At 39.1% G+C, this 27,470-nt stretch overlaps 1 protein-coding gene across 2 annotated transcripts in view; it reads left to right on the plus strand.

The window, feature by feature from the left end:
- Positions 1-27,470, plus strand: part of mbo (Nuclear pore complex protein Nup88) — a 51,720-nt gene that overhangs the window by 8,218 nt on the left and 16,032 nt on the right. The gene's annotated exons all lie outside the window — the stretch shown is intronic.

Below are 27,470 nucleotides of genomic sequence, written 5' to 3' on the forward strand. Positions count from 1 at the left end.
TAATGCAATTTTCTTTTCGCCGTACGTGCGCCACGAGACCGGTAAAAAATTACCAATTTGTGTGTGGCAATAAAGTCGGTTCGCTTCGGTTTGGTGGCGTGTCGGGGCCCCCAGGTGCGACCCCCGCCCCATCGGCACCCCGACCGACGTCTTCCCACCGGATGGGTCAATCGCGGCGGTCGCTTCGCACCCGCCTCGCGCGCCCTGGATTTTTCGTTGGTTTTTTGGTCCTCGACGGGGGGCGGTTGTTGTTGTTGGTGGTGGGTTTTTTTTGGACAGGGTTCGTGGGCGTACACGACGGCAAACCCGTGCCGAACGGACCGAGAGGCGGATTTTAAGTAAGAAAAACTGGTATCGGTATACGACGGCGTGTTATTTCTTTTCTCCCGCTTTCGGCCAACGAAAAAATGTAAAAAGTATACGAGAACACAATTTTAGAAAAGCGTTCTCGGTCGACGTGGAGAAATCGTCGATTTGGTTGTCTAGATTTCCCGCACTCGACTCGATTTATTTTCATTTATAACTAGAGGAGGATAATTTTATTGATGTGAGTGAGGCGAGATTTATACGGGGGGCTGGGATGTGGTGGGGGTGAAGTCCCCGAACGAGGTATTGACAGTGGAGATATTTTTTTTCTGGTAGGAGCTGTCAACCTATTAAAAAACATAAATAATAAAAGACGTTAAGGCTTTTGAATTCATGAAGAATAGGTTCTTCTACAGATAAGAAAAAGATTAAGAAGGAACTTGGCGGCCAAATTGAGAAATCAAATTTTCTGTTGGTGAAAGGAAGTAAGGAAAAATAAGGAGGCACAAGAGTGAGTCTAAGAAATGTAGAGAAAAACTGTAGTTTCCTAGAGGTATTTTAATCCAGGCTAGAATTAAAGGATAGTTAGAGTGAGGAAGGGAAAGCTTTCGTTCACGCGAATTGCGTGTTTGATGCTATTTAAGTGAACGAAAGTGGCCTTGCTCTCAAGTGCTGTATTTGGTTTGTTTGATACCTCCTTAGAAAGTGAGTCTGTAACTTTGTATTCAAAATTTTAAATAAGAATAAATCACATTTTTTGCTATGGAAAAAATAAAATACAAAATAAACGAAGTTCTTTAGCGTCAATAAAATGTTGTGTGGACGTTGTGGAAATGAATGATGAAGAGTTATATGTTCCTGATGATGTCCTGGATGAGGCAAGTGCCGCCAGGTATGAAATGTGGGCTAAAAAATCAAAATTTACTTTATCAGGAAGAATTGGAAAAATTTACGAGTGAATGAAAACCAGTGAGCGAAAGTGACGTGAACGAAAGAGAAACCTTCATCCACTGGTAACTACGGATACAGACTTACTTTCCAGAGAGGTATCGAATAAGCATAATTTGGTCATAGAAAAGAAAACAGAACAATAGAATGAGGAAGCAGGTTCTTGGGTAGACGAAAGAAAAAAGGAGCAATATGGTTAACCCTCTGCATTCAAGATCACAAAGAACTCAGCAGCACAAATGAAAAACAAAAATTGCATTGGTAGAAGAATCTAATGAAAAATTAATCAAATTTAAGAATCTGGGAGAAGGAAACGGTTACTTCATTCTTTGTCTAGATTTTGTTCTAAGAAAATTTGTTGTTTAATTTGGCAAATAAAATGAGAATCTAAACACAATGATAAGGAAGAGTTTTTTTGTCAGGTAGTGATAAAAAAACACATGAAAGTGTTAGAAGGGATTTACGCAACCCAGAAATAAAAACTTTGCCTTGATTTTGATTGGATCAGAGAAACTTTGAATGAAGAGAATGAAACAAATAATTTTTTGTACTCATAACCTTGAAAGCAACGCTTCCAACGCTCGCTCCGAAAGGAGTGCTTCCCGGTCGACTCGAATGTAAAAATTGCAAAAAACACTGGCCCTTTGAGGCATTAAAAAAAAATCTGTCTTGATAATAATAAAATTTAGTTCATAAAATACAACTTCCCTGGGTTTTCCTCCATTAAAAAATTACGGAAAGATTTATAATCGTTGAAAATTGTTCCTACAAAATTCACAAATTATTGCAAAAATTGAAATATCAAGTTTCCAATAACCAAAGATCACTGCCTACTTGGTTTTATGTTCGTTTATGTTTAATGTATTAAAACAAAAAAATTTAATTTAATGTTCGTACAAAAAATATTGTACGAACCACTTGCGTGAAGACATCTTCCGCTCATTCGCGCATTAATTAAAGCCACTCGCTCCTTCGTCGCTCGTGGTTTAAAAAATGCGCTCATGCGGGAACATCGTCTTCCCGCACTTGGTTCGTAAATAATTATATCGAGGGACTGATTGGGAAAGAATGAAAAATTTTCCATTGGAGATGAAGAAGAAAATAAGTTTTTAATAAAAAACCATTCAAAAAACAGAAGGAACGTTTAGCAACCAACACTACTGCGTGAGGGTAAAGGTGTCGGTGAAAGTGAGTAAAACTGGCAAAGAAGAAAGAAACGTCATAAGTACTCGTAATAATAGATTAAAAGATAATTTTTATTGGACACTAAGAAAGTAATGGTAGAATGAGAAAGTGGAAGGTGCTCTATAAGCTTTCAGACAGGACCGAATGAATTGGAGAGTTTATTTTTAAAGATGAATTTCAGCTTATTGTATTTTACTAATTCAACTCGAAAAGAGTAAGTGACAGTATTTGTGTTATTTATAAAGTAAGATTAATGGTCTTGGATATTTTTACATTTCTATTTCATCCGATTGTGTTGGCTGTCACTTAGCGGAGCCACTTTTCCGCCTAGTTTTGAAAATGTTTCAATTTCGAAGAGGCCTCCTTGATCGATTCGGTAATTTTTGACGAACCGTGACAGTTTGATGGCGAACGTCGCCCCGTCCAAACACAGGAAACTGAGACAAACCGAAGTCGAGATCAAGAAAAACGAGTTCGTCGTTTGGTCCGTCATTAATTCTACTCGGTTCTTTATTAAAGCTATCCGTCTCTGTAGGTAAAAATCCAAATCAAAAGCCAAACTTTGTTATTTCATCAATCATTACCGTCCCGCCGTAATCTCGTCCTCCCTCCGATCCCATCATCTCCAGAAGGAATATCGATTTTGACATTAGAGTTTTAACGCGGACCGCGCCAAAAATTCTCTCCGAAGCGATCGCCGCCGCCGCCGGGCGGTTATCCGAACGATTCCTCCGCCACCACCGGACGGGGGAACAAGAAGTGGAAGTTCGTCCAAGTGAAATTAATGTTGCATTAGATAAAAACGGCGCTCCTGAACCAATGATCTATTACGGAATCGCGGGGTATTTTTTTTGCAAATTGCCGTTTAGTTCTGACAAACGATTAATAACGGGAATAAATGGGTCATAAAAAGCTGATTTATGGATCTGGGCAATCTGGATATTCCGCGGAGGCGAACGTTGCCAATACCGTCGTCTTATGCAACATTAAAATTAACTCGCCGAGGGGGAAAATATCGAAATTATCCTGATTGCGGTCCCGCGCATACCTAATGTCTCCTTTTTATGGGCGTGTTTTTGTTCGGCCGGAAAATTGAATGGGTTTCCTTTCCAGATTAAATTTTCGTTAAGTGGGCGGTGTACAGGCATGTGGAGGTAGACTCCCCCCGGTAAACGAAACAATCTCTTTCCTTCACTCTTCTTCGAAGCGTGATCGGTGTTCAAAGAGGTGACACAACGTTGCGTTCTAATCACCGACATCACTTTGGATCTCTTTGGTGACAGTTGTAGAACGGTCCGCTCCAATCACGGACGTCCCTTTCGGCGCCGATATGGGCAGCGTCCAGCCCATATCGAATCGTGGCTGGGCGTATCGAATCAATTACATAATTGTGGATCCATCGCGGTCTCGTGTTTGTCCGCATGGAGTCGTAGATAAGATCTGGCATGCCACCCATCATCCTCACACCTCAACTAATTATAAAAATTGCATACACGACCGGTACGTGTGTTTACACGATAGTGCCGGGGACTCCCCGGTGAAAGGGCGAAAAAATTAATTTGTTAATCGGGCGACGATTTTCGTGGCGACTGTACCGCGCCGCCACTGGCGGCTAAGAGAATTTCAAAGTAAATTCTATTCTCGAAAGGTGAATGATTATAAAAATGGTGCACAATTTTTCTCGAGTTTTAAGTTGAGCTCCGTAATTATTTCGAGATCCCCGGGGGTAAGTACGGCAGTTCGGCAGTTGTTGCCGGCGTGGAAGCGGCCGAACGTCGGCGGCGGCGTCCTTGTCGGACGTCGGGGGCGGCCTTTGGGGAGACAGAGACGGGGGACGGAGGACGGCCGAGCTTATCCAACTCTTCGCTGTTTTACATAGCTAATGGTAATGTGTCCCAGTAGATGTATCGGGGCGGAATTATATTTTAGCAGTACTTTGTATTTGTATTTACTAATTTTTCTTTGCCGTTTTGTCTTTCTCCCTCCTATCAAGTTTTTATTCGGAAACGGTATTATCAGGATGCGGAGTTGCTGGATGGGCGAAAGTATAATTGATACCCACTAGAGCGGATGGAAATTGCTCCGCATTTATTACCTATTCAAAAAAGACGGGGGAATGTTTGTGCATGTGGAATTTGTTCGCCACGACCACAAGAAAAATTACGTCGTTCGTAATTTGTACAAATCAAATCAAACACGATCACCGAATCAGGAGCGTAATGTGGTCGTTTTAACAACAATCACTTTGGAGGCCTCGGAAATGCCTCATGTGGTGATCGGCATTGCCCCGTTCCTATCGTTTAATTTCCGTCCCCCATCCATCTCTGGTCCTTTTTCGGACAATGGCCGAATATTGTAAAATCCTTGGCGTGTCCGTCGACAATATCCACGTGCCTCTCACATACATAACGTCGCCAATACGCTTCGAGTACAAAAGATGACAAATTTCGTCATTAGAGAAGTGTCGCTTGTGTGCGATATCGCGTTTTGTGAGGACCCTGCCACTTTGTCACCGACGGAATGTGTCCGGGTAATTTCCGTCATTTTTATTTTCTGGTCCCGTTGCATATACCAGGTGATTACCGTCCATTAGTTTCGCTAATTTCGCAAAGGGAGGAGAGCCAAAGGCGTCTTGCGTGTACCTCACGGCTTGTGTGGCGCGAAGGACCCTCGAAACTGATTCTCTTGTGCCGTCGTCTAAAATGTCATATCGGCGCCCGCTTACAATATCGGGTATTTATAGTTTCCAAGGTGGTAACACATGTCAACGCCGTCTCAAACTCGTTAGAGCAGGTGTTGGCTTGCGGCGGCGTCGGAATGCACCAGGGGCGGTTCGAAAGGGCACACCTAAATCCAAGATCAGGATGGATAAGTGGAAAAAATCATTTTCATCCAGGTCCGGCAAGAAGGATCGTTATTTTTGGTGGATGTGGCGGGTTCTTTACAGTCAGGTAGACACCAAAAAATAATACAATTGGATACAACAACAACCAGAAATAATTATCTTGTAAAAAGGCGCTTTTTTAATGTTCTTTATTTTGCGTCTAATTAAAACAGTAGATGTGGACCTGTTGTAATTTTTTATCATTATTTTTCCGTCTTTCAGAATAAAATTACGATTCGTAAATTCTCCAAACAAATTTGGCACAAATCACAAGTTGAACAGACTGGGGTTAGCTTATTGGAATAAATGTATTTGGACCTAATTCAAACATAATTCTGTCGAATCTGAACGAACATTTGAAGTTGTACCCAATACTGATAGAGGTGTTGGATTCTCTCATGGGCTGTGACCTTGGAAATATATGCTCGAAGGCGGATGCAGATAGCGCCCACTTAAGACCGATATCTGTCGTTTGCGCAGGTATGACTCATAGCCCATGAGAAAATCCACCAAATCTACCACTGAATTAAAATAATAATCTAAATCAAGCGTGACGTTTACGATGTAGAGAGAATCTTTAGAATATGTAGTACTATTTCTAGACTCTAGTACCAATTAATATTCGCGAAGACAGGAGAGAAGTGGAATCAAACTATTTGGTTGGTTAAGAAAAAAGCGAAAATGAATCTAGATGTTTCGCGCCATGAGTAGTGAATGATGATGAGAAGTGAGTTTGGCGTGTCGCGTGACGATTTTAGCGTGTCGCGTGACGATTTTAGCGTGTCGCATGAACGAATTAACTGCCTAGGGAAGTTTTCATTTCAAAAATTGTATGGAATAAGTCGGATGCTCAGTTATTTGATGTTAATAATAACACGTTATGAAATTCGAGAGAGGAGAAAATAAGATATAGAGGAAATAATGATAGTAGTAATAATCTTCGGAATAACGTACGCCACTGTTGGTATTATTAACTATCGTTCATCCCACTCGCGTATCAAGAACGGATGACACCCTATACACTTAATTAGGTATCCCGAGTTTTCTCGTTAGAAGACGCCAATTATATTTTTCGCGTGACGTCACCCAGCCGGAAAAACCGCCAATAACGAGCGGGCGCGACGAAAAACAATCGGTGCGACCCAAGAACCGTAAACTAAGAAGGATAGCCAGTTCCCTATGTTCCAACATTCGCCAGCGGATGACTGGCTGTGACGTCACCATGATACCTCGATGCTTTGTTCACATTCGGGAGAGCGTTATATTCTCCACAATCTTCACGTTTGTTGCACTAATAAAGAAGTGACTGTCGTCAAGATCGCTATATTGTCGCGTGTTTTTTTATTGGGTGTTACTTCCTGTGTTGACAGAGTTTCGTTTTATTTAATTAATCGTAGAGCATTTTTTATTAGTGAGTAGTTTAGTGCAAAGAAGACGTATGTTGTGTTTATAAGATCTTGAAGATACTTTTAGTTTGTACTTTATAATTTAATACTACACTTAGGTATATACATACAGCGGATAAGGTAAGAAAAGTATAAATTTATGTATTCCCACGTTGTTATTAAATATTACCTACAGAAGTGGGTCATAAATCATAATGCCGGGAGTAAGATGCGCAGTCTTTGGTTGCAAAAATAACCATAAAACAAAAAAAGGTACTGGACAAGAGGGACAAGATATAATTTTTCACTCTTTTCCAAAACCTAAAGATATGGTGTCTCAAACAATGAGAAATGAATGGATTAACAGGTGCAAGAGAGAAGATAAATTGAATCCAGAAACGAGTAGGATTTGTTCGAAACATTTTGTCGAAACAGATTACGAACGGGACTTACAGAATGAATTGCTAGGGAAAAAAATAATAATTTTATCTTTGTTTGAGCCAAATATAAAAGCACATTTAAACCTATATTTAAATAATACAGACTTTCATTGTACTTGAAATTAGTATACTTATTTGAATGTTTTTTTTTAATTTTAGGGTTACCTTTAAGAAAAAAATTAAAAAAAACAGCAGTTCCAACAGTGGGGCTGCCAAGCAAAAGCGCTTCTATCACAACTTCAAATACCGATTCTGATCGCTTTAGAAGACTTCTCAAAAGACAAAGACATCAAGAAGTAGAGAAGCTCATCATAACTGACTGCAATAATGAGACCAATTTGAGATTAGATAATGATAACTCACCTCTAGAGTGCCCTGCTACAACTTCACTAGCTAAATCAGAAAATGAAAAGTACGATCAACTACTGAAAAAATTTAATGATTTGAAATCAGAGCATATTGAAATGAAAAAAACTTTTGGAAAAAAACTTAAAGGACTCAGAGATCAATTGAAATATTATAAAACTAAGAGCTGCAGAAGTCCAAAATCAAAAAATTCAGAAAAGTCTCTAATTCTCTTAAAAAAAGTGCTCACTGACAATCAAATAGCTTTGTTGTCTAAAAAGAAAAAGCGAATTAATTGGACGCGAGAAGAGCAAGCTGTAGCATTTACATTGAGATATTATAGTAAGAAATGTTATCTCTATCTGAGAAATAAACTTCACTATCCCTTACCCTCATTATCGTCTTTAAGAAAATGGGCTTCTCAAATTGATGTCAGTCAAGGAATTTTGAAAGATGTTTTGCTAATGTTAAGTCTTGTCGGAGAGTCGTTCTCAGAATTTGAAAAAACTGTTGTTATTCAGTTTGATGAAGTCAAAGTGAAGTCAGTCCAGGAATACGATACATCTAAAGATGAAGTGTTAGGGCCTCACAACCAAATGCAAGTTGTAATGGCCAGAGGTCTATTTGCTCAGTGGAAGCAACCATTGTATATAGCTTTTGACCAAAAAATAACTAAGGAGATATTACTTACTATTGTCAATGAACTGCACAGAATTTCCTATAACGTTGTGGCTTGCGTAAGCGATTGTGGAGCAAGTAATATAGGATTATGGAAGGAATTAGGAATTAATGCAGATAACACTTCATTTGAACATCCTATAACAAAAAACAACATCTACATGTTTGCAGATGCTCCACACTTACTCAAATTAATTCGTAATTGGCTTCTCGACGTGGGATTTGTATTAGAGGATGGATCGGTAATAAATAAAACTCCTTTGCAGGCATTAGTGTCAATAACAGATACCGAAGTTAGACCTAATTGGAAAGTTAGTCAGAAAGATTTGGATTGTCAAAAAAGTCAACGTCAAAATGTTAGGCTAGCAGCCCAGCTTTTGTCAAATACTGTTTCAACATGTCTTTTACGTTATAAACCAGGAACTGATAAGCAAATGGCAGAGACGTTGGGAAATTTTATCAGTGATATCAATTTGTGGTTCGATATATTTAACAGTAACTGTGCTAAAGGAAAAGTTCCAACTAAAAATGCTTATGGAGTATCTTTGGAAAATCAAGAAAAACACCTGGACAACATGATTCAAAGGATTTCAAGTATCAGAGCTATTGGAAAGAATGCTCTTCAAACATTCCAAAAGGGAATGATTATTTCAATGAAATCTCTCAAAAACTTATTTTATGACATGAAATCAAAATTAGATATAAAGTACATATGCACACACAGATTGAATCAAGATAGCTTGGAAAATTTCTTTTTCCAAATTAGGAGCAGAGGAGGACCTGATGAACATCCGAGCCCCCTAGCAGCTATATACCGAATTCGGATGATAATGCTTGGCAAAAATCCTGGTATTCTTGGTTCAAAGGTCAATACTGAATCCAAGACTACAGATGAATATACAGGGTGGTCCCGATATAACCTGCCAGAAGAAATCCTGTAATAGGTGACGATGAATAGAACTCATACACAAAAATTGTTTCTAATAAAAGTCTTTTCGTTTTCGAGATAAAAATAATTGAAAATTTGGTCAAAATTTGCTGTACGCTAATGAGTTAATCAGTTTTAAAAAGGTAATTCTGGTTACTTGGCTGCAATTTCTTTAGCAACGGTACCTGTAACACCTATGACATCTGCCAAGTTTAATTTTAAATTTGCGAATCCTTCAAAAAGTTGTGAAATTCACAAAACAAGAATACGCCGATTTGCATTTACTCTATGGCGAAACACGTGGTAATTCAAGACCGGCAAGGCGACCATACGGCGAACGTTTTTCTGAAGGAGTCCTTCCGTCCCGTTGTACTTTTGTGAAGCTACATTTGCATTTATGTGAGGTTGGTTCTGACTGATTCCAATACGATGGCGTCCCCGAGATCCTCCATTTAACCCCTCTGAATTTCAATTTTTTGGGACACACGAAAGATTTGGTATACGAAGTTGAAATAAATACAAAAGACCAACTGCAGAAACGCGTAACAGACGCCACGAACCAGATTCGTAAAAACCCAGAAATGCTGAATTCTGTTTATGAAAATTGGTACCGGAGTACTCAAATGTGCTTAAAAGCCAACGGAAGGCACACAGAACATTTATTATAAAATAATTTTTCTAGTCTAGTTTACCTTTCATTAGTTAGTAGATATTCTCAGTTAGAGTTGAAAGTAAGAATATGTAAAGTGTAAATAAATTTATTCAATACATACATTATTTTGGCTATTTAACCACAATTAAGACGATACTCTTTTTACACAGTTCTTCCACAATTTTGCACACACTACCTCTACATTTATTTACACATTGAGGAACATCACTTTATTTATTACTCATTCATCTCAGTCTGCAAAATCAGCTTTTGTACCTAAATAAGCTGGTGAATTAACGCACACAGTGTACAGCGTTTTCAATAAATGTCATTAATTTGATTTAGTTTGTCAGATTTGAGATTTGTCATAAACGATTCAGGTACCTATGTTGCTTAGATACAGTCATCCTTACAAACACCAACAATTAATTCCTGAATAGATACGTATTTTTGTGGTCAGCAGCGTCGAATGGGTGTGAATAGGGGTTAATTTATCCCCTTGATTTTGGACCTAAGGAAAAGGGTTTTTTTGGACTTGTTAGATCCTTCTAATGACCCAGAATTTTTTTGGCAGGTTATATCGGGACCACCCTGTATAGTTCCAAAAGTTTTGGAAACGGCGAAAATTAATGTAATTTTTGAAGAAGCCAGCGAATCTACTGAATTGAAAAGTTTTTCATCGTTCTCCTCTTCAAATTCCTCAAATGAGTCAATGACAACTCCTGATTTCAGTCCAACGTCTCAAGAAATCACAGACGATGCCTTAGAGTACATTGCGGGTTATATGGCCAAGAAATATAAAGATAAAATACCTAATTTAGGACAGTTCACCCACAAATTAAAAGCGGACAAAGCACCTTCATGGGTGCAACAACTTTCATACGGAGGACTAATAAAACCACCTGATCATTGGCTGAAAAAAATTAAAAAATGGAACTACTATTTTCAGACTCATCACGGCGAATCATTTCGCAAAGGACCCGGAATTGTAAGACATCTGGCTGTAAAAATCTTCAAAAAAGAAAATAATATTCCGTTTAATATGGTACAAGATTTTAGCAAACTAAGGACAATAATTCGGGTGAACTTTAATAATTTGAAAGCTAAACATGCTAAAACGATGAAAAGAAAAAGTACGGAAACAGACTTATCTAGAACAAAGAGACGAAAGCTAAGCAAAATAACTAAGTGATTTAAACCCACAGAATTAATAAGTATGTAGGTACTTACATACTAGTAATATTGTATCAAATTACTGAAAAAATTACAGTTGCTTTAATTTTAAGCATGTTATCTTATTTCTATGAATAGATTACTTATGGCCAGTTTATAGAAAAAGAATTAAATATTTAATTCGAATTAAATTAATGCGCAAAAAACCCATGAATCCGAAACTTCGATTGGTTAGATCTGATCACGTCTTCAATTAATTTCACATTTGATTACGATTAACTTAATTTCGCTTCTGTAAATTGGTCTAGAGTATTTAAATTTAATTTAAAAATAGCCAATGATAATGTAATAAACAATATGACGGCCTGATTCTGCGCTGCGGATTCACGAACTTATATATCGGAATGGTTGAGGTATCACAGTGACGTCACAGCCCGAGCGGTACTGGCGGATAGATTCGGGCGATCTGGCAATCCTTATTGTGTACGGTTCTTGGGTGCGACCGACGTATTAAAGCGAGTCCTCATCCAGAAAAACGTACAGATAGACGGGAGAGGAAATCCGCCTTATTAAGTGGAACATAAAACAAAAGTATGCATCGATAATAAGATCTCCCGGTACTGACAATTTTCCGGAAGACTGGCTCGGTCCGTATTGGATTTTCTTTTTTCAATCAAGCCGCCGGTACAAGTTGCCGTGCTTCGCTTGTTTTTATTGAAAAATTATTCAATTATAAAAGTTTTTAAACAGATTGGAAATCACACGGTCCGCTGGAGGGATGAATTTTGAGGTTAGGATTTGGCGGTTTCCGGGGGCGCGTCTTCGGCGGTCGCGGATCGTGTTCAATTTTTAATTAACGATAAATTGTCGCCTGTTGGTAGTTTGTCGCCGATAAAATGTTCGATAAACTCGTAATTACCGGAACGAGCACACAGGACTAATGAAAAAGCAAATTATAGCCTATACAGTATTGTTTGATAAATACATAAAAACCCTCGGGTGGCCGACCCAGCCCCCGGACCGCTTTTAATTTATGACCCCGCCAACATCCGATAATTAAAATTAAACACTTCAACGTACAACAAGCGATCGCAAGGTCGTAATGTTGTTTGTTGCTGCACGCCTGGCCAGGATCGGGCGCAAAAAAAAAATTAAATGTATTCAAGAAAGGGCGCCGCGCTGCAGTATCCATCAAGCCCCCCGAACGCGAGAAATTCGGCGAGGATGAACGAAAGAAAATCGCCGATTAAAAAAACAAAACGCGACAAGACAAACAATGTGCAATTAAAACGGGACAACCCTTTTTCTGAAGATAATATACAGATAACAAGAGAGCATCGGGATAAATTCGAGCCATTTGCAAGGCAGGCCATGAAAAAGAGCGTCATTAAAAAGTTAATTTAATTAGCAGTTATTGGTGTAAGTCGGTTTAGTTTTTTTTTTTATCTCCCGAACACGTGATGGGACCGGAATTAATCTGGAGATAGGGAGACGAAAAGGGGGTCGCTAATTATATTTTGCGGGGACGTTTATGAAAGGGGTGTCCTCCTCGTTTTCCCGATCTTGGGGAGTCGAGGTCGACGTAACTGAAAAAGCGCGCGCGGCTTTTCTAAGTTTTTTTTTTTATTGATGTAAAGTGAAATTAAGCTTGCCGTTTAGTTTAAAAGTTTTTAATGTCGTCGGAATTCTATTTCGAATTATTTTTTCGCTTTGATGATGTAATCTAAAGGAAATTAAAGCCGTAATGAAAATATGCACGTCCTGTTAAATATGAAGTACGCTCGGTTCGTTTCAGTTTTGTTCAGGAATGGGGGATTTTTTACAGTTTTCGGTTAGTTTTCACGGTTTTCGCTGTGTGGAACATCTCACACTTTTAATAGAAATTGTTATCTAATCTTTTTGCCATTTCAGAGCGACACTAGTTCTTCAATTAACATCAACGTGACCTTTCTTACAGTCAAATTTTACTTCTGCTCTATTGTTATTGAAGTAAAAACTGTAATTAGTTTCATGCGACACGCTAAAATCGTTCGCAACACGCTAAAATCGTTCGCAGCAAACTAAAATCTCGGGAGTCGAGTTTAGTCAACTGTGCGTCACTAAAAAATACAGATTTTTTGTGTTTATTTAAAAACAGCATTGAATTTAAATAAATTAACTGTTTATGCTTTGTTCCTGACTCCTCCAAGTACTAATAATAATATAATTTATATAATATACATTACTTAAAATCAATTACGAGCGTCATAGAAGTTTTCCCTTCTGTGGTTTTCTTAGTTTCTCCAACATATTAAAAAATTATAGTTTTTTAAACGTAATTAATATTTATTTACATTAGAGTGCGGTAGGTGTATTTTACAGCGCGACAACTACGTTTCAGGCACGAGGCAAAGCCGAGTAAAAAGTTTCATTCAATCTGTGTCGTTTTTTTTTCTTTCAATATTATCTCATGATGTTTTTCCGTCATGTTTCCGACCTCTGGTCTGCATTTTTTCATCTGTGGGTCGTGTTCATTCGAAATTGTTTTTTAATTGATATGACGTCCGGGACGTACTGCATTAATGATTTTTATAGACTCGCATTAACGCCGTTATTTACTATCATGACAGAACAAAAACTACTAATTTATAGATGCGTGATAATAAATAATTTTAATTGGCCAGTGTGAACGCACGATTTGACTGCCATTGTCCGTTTAAACATTGAACGGGATAGTTCTTTTGTGTGGGGTCCTGTGGGGGCGAGTTTTTTTCGCCGCCGCCCCCCTTCGATTGTTGCTGGTCTTCGTTGACCATCGGCCGGTCGAGCCCAATGACGGCGCCATTATTCACCTAATAGGCATTACGGATTATTAGCGGATAGGGGCAGATGATTAATTTTCATAAAGTCATTACAGGGTTGATGTCATTTATTCATGGCACACCCTGATCGCGTGTTCGGAATCAATGGCAGCTAATATTGTCTCCCCAATTATCTTACCGAGCCCGTTGTTATTAGAATTTAAGATTTCTGTCAATATTTGACTCCAATTTCGGTAATGGAACATCGAAAATGGGATTGCTCCGGTGAACGTCGCCGTCGAAGGATTTTCCCGACGATCGCTTTCCGGGTTCGGAGGATTCGGGCGACGGAGATTTTTCGACGGGACCTCCCGGGCCATCAATCCACGTCGACCGAACATATTTAATTAAGAGATAAAAGACGCACGATATATCACGTGGAATCGCGAGATTAAGAACGAAAATAAATAAATACACGGGGTTTATAGATGTCTGGTAATTTGGTGGGGTTCCGACGCTTTATTGGCCATGGCGATGGTTAATGATGGCAGTTGACTCCGGTGGCGTTTTTCTTCCGGAATCGGCGCCTCCACCGTCAGGTACGGGGGTCCGGCTTTCGACGATGCTGCGAAGATCGCCCCAAAAAAATAAAATTAAAACGGTAATGGTAATTTATCCACGTGAATTGGAATGTGATAATGATATACTTTACCGCATTTGCAATAGACGTACAGTATTCTCAATTTCGTTGTAGGTCGTAAAATTTTATGAATTTTACGACTTACAATCAAATTGACAAAACTATATTTCCTTGTTAAAATGTTTCCACTCCATCTCTCGCGGCTCCACATCTCTCCAGAGTCCCTCGACTCAATCGTCGATTTTGAATTGTATCGACCACAATGCACCACCATATCATCGTAAACACTAGTTTACACTCAATAATGAAACAATTAGAGCCGAACACAATTAATGCTCAGAAACGAACACGACACGCCCCTCGTGTTCTTTTAATTACATCGAAAATTGCTCTTTTTCAACCTCAAACGTCCTTTCATTTTTCGCCCCTTTGTGACCGCTCCATCCACGTTCGGTGGTGGCGTGTCGAACGAGGAGAACCCTCCGACGACGTGACGGACTAGTCTTCATCGCCTGACTCGTATTTATGGTTTATTCGAGAGGCCCGCATCATTAAAGCGACTTGTCAATTATATCATTAGTAAGTCGTAATTATGCGTTCGTGAAACGCACAAGTGTATAATGGTCTCTATACAACGTGTTGAACGGGCGAAAGGAGGAAGGTTTCCGTTGCGAAGAGCGGACTCGAAGAAATCTCGAAAATTGTCGATTGGATATTGCAGATGAAGAGGAGGTGTTTTAAATTAAATAAAATATGTTGTTTTTTTGCAAATGAAGATTAAACCAGACAATTAAAAGAGTTTTTTTTTTAATCCTTCATCCATACAGTTCGAAAGAAACATTTTGGTTACATTTCCTTGATCGGTACTAAATTTGAATCAAATCCTGGAGTCGGAGAAACTCCTAGACCTGTTGCAACACAATTCCATAAATATTCGATGTCATTCTGGTTTGAATTTATTATTGATCTGTTCATTACTCGACTAATCGCTTCAGTACAATGTTATGGTTTTGTAGCAGTGTGAGATTACTCATCGTCTGGTTAATAAAGTGAAATACAATATATTTGGCGCCCTCTATCCACAAACTCTCAAAAATTCACTTTGCTCACTAGTGAGAAAATATGATTTCCTCACTAGTGATTCAATTGCCATTTTTACTATTTTCAGTGTGTAAAAACCACTAAAATCCAGTGATCATGGAAAAAAAATATTATTCATGTGATTTCATCTTGTGACGAATAAGATTTTGAAAAGAAACTCTGTTATGGAATAGATGTGGTAGCGAAGTTCACCGTTAAGGAGTTAACGAAAGATAAAACGATAAATAGGGTCGGAAAGGTAGTTGGGGAGGACAGTTTGTTTGCAAGATTAACTTCTTCGTTGTTATTTTTATTGTCGTCGGTGTCGAGCGTTTCCGACTTGATGGTTTCCTCGTCGGTCGGACGGAACGCCATCGATGTCACATAACTCCCCGAAAGAAATTCGCTCTACTGCCGGTTTTACGATCCAATCATCCCGGAGCACTCCGGTCGAGCGTAACCGTCCGACCCGCGGGGGATTGGCAACAATTACAAGCCCTCGCCGCCGTTAACGATCAAGCTCCCGGCGGCCGTCCCGACGCCGTTTACGGGGCGTCGTAACGGCCTGACCGCGGTGACGTATTAGTCAGCCGCGTGCTGTCCACCGGTCGGACGTCTTCGAGCGTCGTTTCGGTCCCCTCGGGGGCAAGACACCGCCGCTGTCCGGCGTCGCGTCTAAGCCTAGTGTTGGAGGCGGCGACATCGTCGCAGCAACGCCTTTCCGGCCGCAGAACGGGGCTCCGGCGGAGGTCTGCGCAACGACACGACTGTCGACACCTCACCTGGGATTGATTTTTATAATTCTCCGTGCTCAAATTACGTAATTATGTGCTTACGAGGAGCGCCGCCACCAAGACACCTCCGCCGACGACGATCGGCTGGGATATTGCGGGCCTTGTTTATGTTCGTGTTTATGTTGGGGGCGGCGTGTGTGGCTCTGTGTCCTTTAGGTATTCGGAACGGGGACCACCTTGACTTGATAATTATCCTGTAATTCGGCCGTAAACGTTCTAGGATGACGATTGCTCGGCGGTAATTGTTCGTCAGATTGTAATTCTGCACGGGGGAGTCGGGAGATGTTCACTTGCTCCGGTCCTGCGGACCTGTTTTCACGATTCATTAATGAAGAAATGGCCCGAGCCACCGTCGAAATGCAATATCGACCGGAACCTTTTCGTTTTTCCGATGACATTTCCGACGAAAAATCCACGTGCACGTGTGACATTTATTTGCGGTCATAAACCATGTATACCTATTCCTCTGCGTTCTTCGCCGAATGGGGTTGGATCCGGCGATCTATGACCGATTTTGTCGGATTCGCACCTCCACGGTGAAAATAATATTTTTAAATATCCGAAAACAACACGTGACATTTTATCGTCGGTGTTGTTCTTTTCGAATTGTCACCGTTATCGCAACACTGGGAAATTTGTTGGCCCGGAATTGGTCCGGGTTAGACGAAACAGGACCGCAGGAGGTGGAAATGATTATTATTGAAGCTCCAAATTGGAAGCTCCCATCGAATTTTTCATTTTCAAATACAAAAAAAAAGGGTTTAGGGTTTTAAAATGAACTGATTTAGGATTACAGGTTTATTCTTGAAAAATACAGTTTAACAGAAAGATGAAGATAAAGGTTCTTCCAATAAAAATATTTATGATTCTAAAATAACTTGTACTTCAGTAAAAATAAGTTTATCTACGCCTGTGATAAATGACACTTATCCCATCCATTTTGCGTGGGATAAGAACTTCATTACGGCACGCAAGTTCATTACCGCACGCATTTTTATTACCACACGGAAGGAAGACTTTCGGAAGTTTCAGAGTCATTCATTTTGTTTTTTTCAACACGTATTGTGAGTATTACGATGACGTACTTTATCGTACTAGTGTGGTAAAGTGCACGGTGAACTATTTTTTTTTTCACACTCTTGTCTTGATTTCGTTAATAAGTATCAAGGTTGCAAATAAGGGCATTTGCTGCGATCTAAATGTCCAACACTTTCTTCCGCTGTATCAGTCGTTTTCGCAAGATTAACAGAAATAAAAAATATATTGGTTTGTGTTGTTATTTCTCCCTCCCTAATTATTTCTTACCATAATAATAATTGATAGCGAGAAGAGAGATAAAACGTTGTGCGATATTCGTATCATTACGTTACGATACTCGATGGGTTGTTCCGATCCAGGTACGGCCTCGTATCGTAATATGACACGTTACGATACTTATGCCGTAAATAACTATTAAGCAACAGAGATGACTTAATAAAATTTGTGTCCTTATCAAATTTTCAGCTTTTTTTAATTTTAACTAGAGATGTTAAGAAATGTTTTTTTTTATTTGTCAAATCAAGAATCATTTTTAATTTAAAAGGAAATAATTTGTAAAAAAATTTCGATACAATTATAATGACGGATTTTTTTCGCTTTTTTAGATTGTGGAAATAAAAAAAAGGGTGTCAAAATTTAATTATGTATTCTTGTATTTTGTTTTCATTAAACCATTTGTAAGAGAAGGATTTCTAATTTCTAATCGCCGTAATAACAATATTTTTCTCCACATTAATTAAATTATCAACAGCCGAACAAAAAAACAAAAAAAAAGAACTAATAAAAATATTCTCAGAAAAATGTAATGAACAAAGAAAAAGAAAGATGATGAAAAGTCGGTAAAAACTTGAGGTTTTTTTTTTTTAATTAATTACAGCAAACATTGTACAAACATTTAGGTGCATGTTATTAACGTTTAAATATTTGTAAAAATTTAAGGTTTTTTATTTATTCAAAAGGAAAAAATACAAATGAAAACTTAATTATTTTCGTCAAGATGTTGCTTTGTATCGGGTGTTCATTTAAATTTATCCTCAAAGTAGGCGTTGAAGAGTCGATCGTGAACGCACTGCTGTTTAAATCTAACCTCACTTTTTGCGTTGTTTGTGCAGACTGACGAGTGGTGCATTCACAATCGACTCTGCGTCGCCATCTTTGAGGATACATTTAAATGAACACCCGATACCATTTGATTTTTTGATTTTTTTTTGTGTATTTGATATTAATAGATATTTATCCCACTGAGTGGGGTAATGAAGTTCTTATCCCACTCAAATGAGTGGGATAAGTGTCATTTATCTCACGGGCGTAGATAAATTACTTTTACTATTGAATAATTTGATCTTAAGCTTTCTCCACAGCATTTGACAATCTGATTATTATTTTAAGGCACTAACTTCTCTCTAAAGATGTTTTTACAGCGCCGAATTACAAAAATCAAGGTAAAAACGTTCCAAATCGTAATTTTGTCGTTGAACTTGCTCATTTGTATTTAAAATGTGGGAGGAATTACAGAAATCGCTATTTTGAGGCGTTACCTTTTCGCTAAATCTGTTTGTAACTGATAGCCAAATTCATCTCAAAGTTTTCTCTTAATAAACAAATCCTCAGATATGTTTTATCAGTTTTAAGATTTTGTGTCGGTTCTTTTTGAAAGATAACTCACTTTCTTATCAGTCGAGTTCCGGATGTGATTGCATTTTAATAGATTAAAATATTTTTTCTCAGTGATCTATTTTCGGACCAATTTTATTTCTGTTTATATTGATATCAGAATTGTGCTCATGATAAATATTTTGTTGCGTCGGTAGTATTTGATATTTCTTCAATAAAATATGTTCGTAATCGACTCATCCCAAAACGAGAGTCACAATTCGACCCATAGCGCAAATATTGTCCAATAATGTAAATCCGTCTAAAGCGGACGCAAATTTGAATAAAATTATATGGTCAGTCTAAACATGCGAGCACCGCTTAATAACCTAATGGTTCGCAGGAAAAGAAAAAGTTCTTCGAAAACAATTTTCACATCATACAAATGAAAAAAACAAGCCCCCGGAGCAATTTCTCGAAAATGTGGGCGTCAGCCTGCGAGATCCGTCCCAAACTTCGACTTCTTGTAAATCAGTTTAAAATCGACCTGGACGACTACCAAGCACTCTCCTGGCACATCCTTTTTATTTGGCGAACTTACGGTGCACGTTGCAGTTTTCGTCTCCCGTTCCAATTTTTTAATTGGGTTGTCGTCTGCAAGGACCAAGTCTTCGCCGTCCCAAATTCAGGATGGGGTGTGCTTTTACAAAGTAGAAAGCGATGTAACGCAGCAAGACCAGTTCGATATCTGACAGTAATTAAGTATATTTATGCATGCGATGGCGCTGTGCCCACTAAAAATTAAATATGGTAACTGATTAGTATTGCCGGTAATGGCTTCGCCACACCCTCGATTAATACTACATGCCACTGTGACAAATTTTACATGTTTTATTCATACCCGTCGAAAATTGAAACGAAAAAAGTGTCGTCAATCGACGTCTCTTTCTTTTCCAGCGTGCTGGAAGAGGAGGAGAAGCTGATGGATGGTCGGTTGGAACGTGGTGGAGGTCCAGCGTGAACGATACCTTGTATTTATGAGTTATTAGAGATATTAAAAAATAACCGCCCGACTCGCTTTTATCATTCCACTAACATCGGGTTTGATCTGCGTTTAGATAATGTCGCCCTTTTCATTTCATTTTTAAGAGGATTGGAACAGCCTCAATTGGACTAATCAACAACACGAATCATTGTTCAAAATAATTGGGAAAAATCGTAATTTGTTGACAGTGTTGGGACCTATCAATAATGCACATATTTTATTTTTGTTGTATTTTCAACGCCTACTAGGATCCCACATTCATTTATAGACACTAATAAAAATCTACATGGACAAGGAATGACTATATTATTTAATCTGTCAATCAGACCTAACTTCTTCCTTCAAAAAAAACCTTGTTTAATAAATGACGTAACAATATCCGAAAAGTATTTCCTCGGACATGAAAATTGCAGCAAATGTGACTACTGCAATTTTGACACCACCGAAATCACACAAATTCACCTTGACGATACTTTAGCGCAGTAGTGGTGAGGTAAAGTGCTTTTTTACCACACTAATTCGGTAAAAATTAAAATCGAATAATAAAATGTCACAAATAACACATAGCTAGCGTACGAGGGTATAGAAAACTCTGGCTACATGTTTCGTCCGAAATCCGTAAAAATTTGATCGACGATAAATTATGTAATAATTGGGAAAAATAGTAATTTGTTGAGAGTGGTGGGACCTATCAATAATGCACTTCATTATTTTATTTTTGTTGTATTTTCTTGTAAAACACCTATTTTGTCAAGCTAGACAACCAGTAAAACCAATTTATATATTCGTTTTCTGGTGAGAGTCGGCAAATTTTCAACGCCTACTAGGATCCCACATTCATTTATAGACACTAATAAAAATCTACATGGACAAGGAATGACTATATTGTTTAATCTGTCAATCAGACCTAACTTCTTCCTTCAAAAAAAACCTTGTTTAATAAATGACGTAACAAATCCGAAAAGTATTTCCTCGGACATGAAAATTGCAGCAAATGTGACTACTGCAATTTTGACACCACCGAAATCACACAAATTCACCTTGACGATACTTTACCGCATTAGTAGTGAGGTAAAGTGCTTTTTTACCACACTAATTCGGTAAAAATTAAATTCGAATAATAAAATGTCACAAATAGCACATAGCTAGCGTACGAGGGTAAAGAAAACTCTGGCTACATGTTTCGTCCGAAATCCGTAAAAATTTCATCGACGATAAATTATGTAATAATTGGGAAAAATCGTAATTTGTTGAGAGTGTTGGGACGTATCAATAATGCACTTCATTATTTTATTTTTGTTGTATTTTCTTGTAAAACACCTATTTTGTCAAGCTAGACAACCAGTAAAACCAATTTATGTATTTATTCGTTTTCTGGTGAGAGTCGACAAATTTTCAACGCCAACTAGGACCCCACATTCATTTATAGACACTAATAAAAATCTACATGGACATGGAATTACTATGTATATTATTTAATCTGTCAATCAGACCTAAATTCTTCGTTCAAAAAAACCTTGATTAATAAATAACATAACAAATCCAAAAAGTGTTTTCTCGGACATGAAAATTGCAGCAAATGTGACTACTGCAATTTTGACAGCATCGAAATCACACAAATTCACCTTGACGATACTTTACCGCAGTAGTAGTGCGGTAAAGTGCTTCTTTACCACACTAATTCGGTAAAAATTAAATTCGAATAATAAAATGTCACAAATAGCACATAGCTAGCGTACGAGGGTAAAGAAAACTCTGGCTACATGTTTCGTCCGAAATCCGTAAAAATTTCATCGACGATAAATTATGTAATAATTGGGAAAAATCGTAATTTGTTGAGAGTGTTGGGACGTATCAATAATGCACTTCATTATTTTATTTTTGTTGTATTTTCTTGTAAAACACCTATTTTGCCAAGCTAGACAACCAGTAAAACCAATTTATGTATTTATTCGTTTTCTGGTGAGAGTCGGCAAATTTTCAACGCCTACTAGGATCCCACATTCATTTATAGACACTAATAAAAATCTACATGGACAAGGAATGACTAGGTATATTATTTAATCTGTCAATCAGACCTAAATTCTTCCTTCAAAAAAACCTTGATTAATAAATAACATAACAAATCCAAAAAGTGTTTTCTCGGACACGAAAACTGCAGCAAATGTGACTACTGCAATTTTGACAGCAGCGAAATCACACAAATTCACCTTGACGATACTTTACCGCAGTAGTAGTGCGGTAAAGTGCTTCTTTACCACACTAATTCGGTAAAAATTAAATTCGAATAATAAAATGTCACAAATAGCACATAGCTAGCGTACGAGGGTAAAGAAAACTCTGGCTACATGTTTCGTCCGAAATCCGTAAAAATTTCGTGGACGATAAATTATGTAAAAAAATGCGCAATTCCAGCGTTTCCGTTGGACGTAGCGTAAGTGTCACTTTCGAAGGGCGTTTTCATTTCCCCGTGTTATTTTCGAGGTGGTCGCGATTTTCCGTCGTAATTAGGTTCGCATCATATTTTTGAATTAATAATGTTCATTTTCGCCGTCTGTGTTTTATTAACAAACATTTGTTCGTAGAAAATCCAGCTTATTTTTTCTCATTTCAATTTTCAATGAGAAAATTAACTTGGGAAGTCGCGATATTTAAAAATATCTCCTTCAACGACGGACCCCGAGCGAGACGGCCGTGGCGATGTCGAGGGAAAATCGCCTTATTAGGTATTCAATTAAAAATAAATAAAAATTAGCTTGTTCTTTAGCGATGTCAATTTGTATTTTTCCAGGTTTCTTAAATGAAAGAACAAATACTGAATTTATGAAATATTAAGTGACGTTCGGTTAATTTTCCGAGCCGGGAAAAGGCGCGCATTTTTAATAATTCATTTCGCTAGTATACACGCCGGAAACGAACTTAATTATAAAAATGTTTGCCCTTCAACGTGCCTGCAACAATTCCACCGTTAATTAATTTATTAATTGCATCTTGTGCGCGATCGTGTCCATCGAGGGTGTCGGCCCCGCTTTCCACACTTTCCCTTCTGGTCCGGCGAATCCGGAAAAAAAAACCGCATCACGCTACGAAACAGATCCCGACACCGACGGACGTATCAATCAAAGACATCACGTTCGCTTTCGAAAGCTGCAAACAATTTTTTCCGCCCCTGTCGTCGCAAAAAAAAATCTCTCGAGACGAATTTAATTCCTTAAAACAGGATCTTCGTCTCGGCGGGCCCGTAAAGATAGTGGATGATTTTAATTAGATATTTAATTGCCGAAGCCGGGAAAAAATTGTCGTTTGCTCATTTCGAGTCGAGCGTTTTTCTCCAGTTAACTACGTGTAAATTACTGTAGTAATAGTCGGGCTAAATTAAAATCAAATGATTAATTTAACGACGGCCGGAAATGCAGCGATGCCATCTCGTTCCCGGAGCCGGGGGGCGAGCTTCCGGGCGTGATCCCCGAGCACGTTTTTAAAAATTTTCTCTTCACTATTATCACTACGCTCGATTCGGAATATTTTTATTCGGGGGGCGGCGCAAAAACAATTCGAGGGGACGGTCTTAATTCGTTGGGATATTAGAAATACGCCGACACATTTACACTAACGAGACAGGAAGCTATTATTTCGGACGGTGTAGTTGCGATTATCGTTTCGATATTTTCGACGGGAGCGTCTTCACGTCTTCGTCGAAAAATCGCCGGCGAGAGGCGGTGCAGGTGGACCGGCGAGAGAGACCGCCGTCGGGTTACGTGGGGCGGCAGTTCGACCGATTAAAACCGGGGGGCCAATCAACGTCCTGATAACGGGCGAGTGTCGCAAGGGTTGTCGTTATCTCAGATGTGATTCCTATGCAAATCATTCCGAGGCACTTTTGATTATTCCGTTCCTGATGGGAGCCCTATCAGTTTTCCTGGCGGGGGAGGCGGCGGCACCGAAAAATCCGGACCGGGCTCGCCGAAGAAGAATCAAGGCTGTTTCGCGATTCAAAAACCGAAAAACGACGCCGCTGTGACTGCATATTCGACTGGAATAAGCGAGGCGAGCTCGCTTCAGAGCGACACAGATTTGTCGCAGCTCTGGAAATTTTTCTTTTGCGACAAGCTCTGCGTTTGTTTGTTTTTGAGTTGGCAGGTTCTGTTGGACGCTGGAATTTTTCGGTGTCGATAAATAACGCTGCACCAAATTTACAGTATCATTAATTTATACAGGAATTGCAGCCGCTGTAACCGTTTCAGTTCGGCTTACAATATCACGATATAATTTTCTCTGTCTCGCATACCCCTTCGTTAATACTATTGCAATAAATTTACGAAGACACTTTCACCGTGCTACATGTATTCAGTATGTACAAAAGATTGTTGGGTTGTTTTGGCCGCCCGCCCCTTCGCTCCGTCTTCGTCGGACGCTCCGGACAAGCTCCCGGACCGACCGAAAGGGAGAACCGCCACCGTCGTGGGGTTGACGCACCGATCGTGTATAGGTTGTATGTTATCGTGTGTATGGAATTTGTAATTCTGCACGGTGGTGTTAATTTTCACGGCCTTATTAAATACTATATTATGTTTTGATGCTACCTTGTGGTATGCGCTTTCAAAAATTCCATAATTTATGGTACTCGGCGCTGAATTAATAACTTAATAGAGAGCACGAGTTAATTCCTGGCCGTATTAAAACGGTTTCCTATATAGAAGCCGGCAGACACGACGCCACCCCCGGGCCCCCGTCAATTCTTCTTTCCGTCTATTTATGCCGGGGTTATATCGCCCTCCGCCAAGGCGGGAGCCTAATTCCAAAACAATTTAAAAAAGAAATTACGAAAAATTCATCTCCGCACAATTCAAATTACCCGAACGATTATCAGGTTCCTTTTTAAGAACACGATTAAGGAGCGCCGGTGGGGCCGAGAACTTAACAGTTTTTTTTCGCTCGACCTGGGGTGGCTCCTCTCGCAAAAAATCCACTTCGAACGACATCATTATCGCCACAATTAGGAACAGATCAGTTTTTCACGTTCTTTTATGTGGAATAAATTCAATGTACAGTATTCTCAATTTTGTTGTAGGTCGTAAAATTGTATGGTATTTTACGACCTACAACAAAATTGAGAAAACTATAGTGTAGATCTGGAATGCAACGAGACCCCAAACAGAGCCCTGCGGTGCACCGGAACGATTAACGAAAAGATCAGACCAAGAGCGAGTAAAATATTTAAGGAGGTTCAGGTTTTTCCGCACACGAGGACCGCTCCGTCGCGCCGCCCCCGCCGTAAAAATTGTTGCGTTAACATTTTGATTGTGCCCAAGTTCGGAAGCCAATTTTTCCTTTATTCGAAGTTTCGCAAAGTTATTTAAGAGTAAAGCACGCATGTTATCATTTACCGAAGATAATAATAAGAAAAGTTGGCGGCGTTATTATTGACATGAAATGATCCGAAGTTTCTCCGGCCCGAGAATAAATTGCGCCCTGCGGGAATTTAAAAAAAAAATACGGTCGTAGCGTTCGGCGGGGAAGAAAAAATCGGACGGATCCGTTGCACCGGGGGCGGGGGCGGCAAATTTGCACGTTATTAGAAATGCAACGCGTCGAGTTCCGGAAGCCGACCGGAGCGGAACGTCGTGACGGCGAAAGAAGTCCATCCGCCCCGACACCTGTTCGCTATTGCTCAAATTTACAAATAAATTGAGCTAATCATATGAAAATTTACAGTGAATTTCTCCAATTTGTGAGTAATTTATTTGAACGTAGCCGCTGCGACTGACTTCGTCACGTTCTCAGACTGTTGATTGCACGAAATGCGCCCCATTTTTGTCAAATTGCATCGTAGTGTTTTGCTGTTTGGACTTTTTTGTTGAGGAATCAGGAGCGGAACTGGATCTCGAGAGGTGGGAGCTTCAGTTTTGCGACGATGTGATGAAGTCTTTTGCTGCACAAAATTGTCTGGGTGACAAAAATCAAAAATATTCAAATTCCACGGGACTTTTCATATATACTTACATTCTTTTATAGACACTAGTGTATTATTAATTTATTTTTATTACAATTCTCTTATTTTAATCTGAACACTTTTTATTTATTTATTACCTTGACGACCTAACCGTACTCTCAACTCTTTTCCGTGGGAATTAGCATTTTTCTCATTTTACAGCCCACTAAAAGCGACCGAAATAATTCCATTTATGACCTCTTTCGTCTCGAATAGATTTATTTATCCTCGAGCGGTTACGCCACTGGCGGGCCAAGTGTCGTTTTAATTTGGAGCTTTAGTAAACAACGAACGGTGGTGTTGTTGTTCGGGGGATGGGGGGGTATACGTAAATATATTAAAAATGTTTGGCGTAAATTCCTTAATAAAAAAATCGTCCACGTAGCACCTACTTAAAATTTTCCACCTTGTTCATCTCAAATATCTGCAAATAGCTGTAGTAACGGGCGCCACCCCTCCCCGTTCTTAATAACCTCCCTTTATTTTTAATTCTCGCCGAAAGCAGACATCACATTTCAAGCCTTATTAATCTCCGCGGAATATTTTCAAGAATAAAAAATTAAAACCCAAAGCATAATGTTTTGTGTTAACGGGGGGCGAGGGATGGCGGCCCGGTCGCCAACCCCCTGAATATATTAATTGAACGACTGTGCATTTTTCTTTAAAGCGCGACAACAGTTTTTATTGTTAATCTCACTTAATAACTCACGGAGCGTCTCGCCGCCTCTCTCTCTGCCACCGCGTTCAATCCCTCCGGAGTCGGAGTGAGAGGACGCCACCGGAACGTTTGGGGTTTTTTCCGGGGCCCAGCGAAATAAGTTGGTATGAATTAGTCAACAACTTTTAAAGTCGGCAAATGTAAACTGCCACTTTTTATTTGGCATGCTCGAATTATTTGCATAATATTGTTCGCAATCCTCTTTTAAACTCGGGGAGTGACCGTTTTTACCATTCGACGTCTTTGTTCTTTTCACGACCGGAGGAGATCGTCAGGAGTGGGATCGACTGTTCCAAACGAATGCAGTATTTATTAATGACGCCGTGTTTTACAATTGCAAACAGCGTTTTTTAGGTAACGAGAGCCCTCGGTGGAAGCTCGCCCCTTTTTTTTTTTTAACAAAGCTCCCCGTTCTTTTTCGACTCCTGAGGTTTTTGATACATTTTTTTTTGCCGTTCGCCACAAAAACAACCAAAGTTTGGCTCTTTGTTTCGTTTTATTCGGTATTATTAATTGCGACTTTGAACATCTTCGATTTACGATTTTACAAAATAAATGTACCACAAAAAATAAACATGCTACAGAAGACACAGTTTCTGGAAAAATTTTATTAAGGAAATAGTTATTTACATTAGAGTACGGTAGGGGTATTTTACAGCGCCAAAACTAGGTTTCAAACACGAGGCGAAGCCGAGTGCTTGATTAGTTGGAGCGCTGTAAAATGTCATGTATCAGACTTTGACAAATGTCAAACTTTTTGATATACAGAGAAATACGAAGAACCATGCTCTGAAAAAAAGTAAAAGTAAAATCTAAGAAGAATTGGATTGCTTGGGTGCATTTTCTCGAACCGATTCGTTGTTATT

This window comes from Tenebrio molitor, chromosome 4 (genome assembly GCF_963966145.1).
Source record: "Tenebrio molitor chromosome 4, icTenMoli1.1, whole genome shotgun sequence".
NCBI lineage: Eukaryota > Metazoa > Arthropoda > Insecta > Coleoptera > Tenebrionidae > Tenebrio > Tenebrio molitor.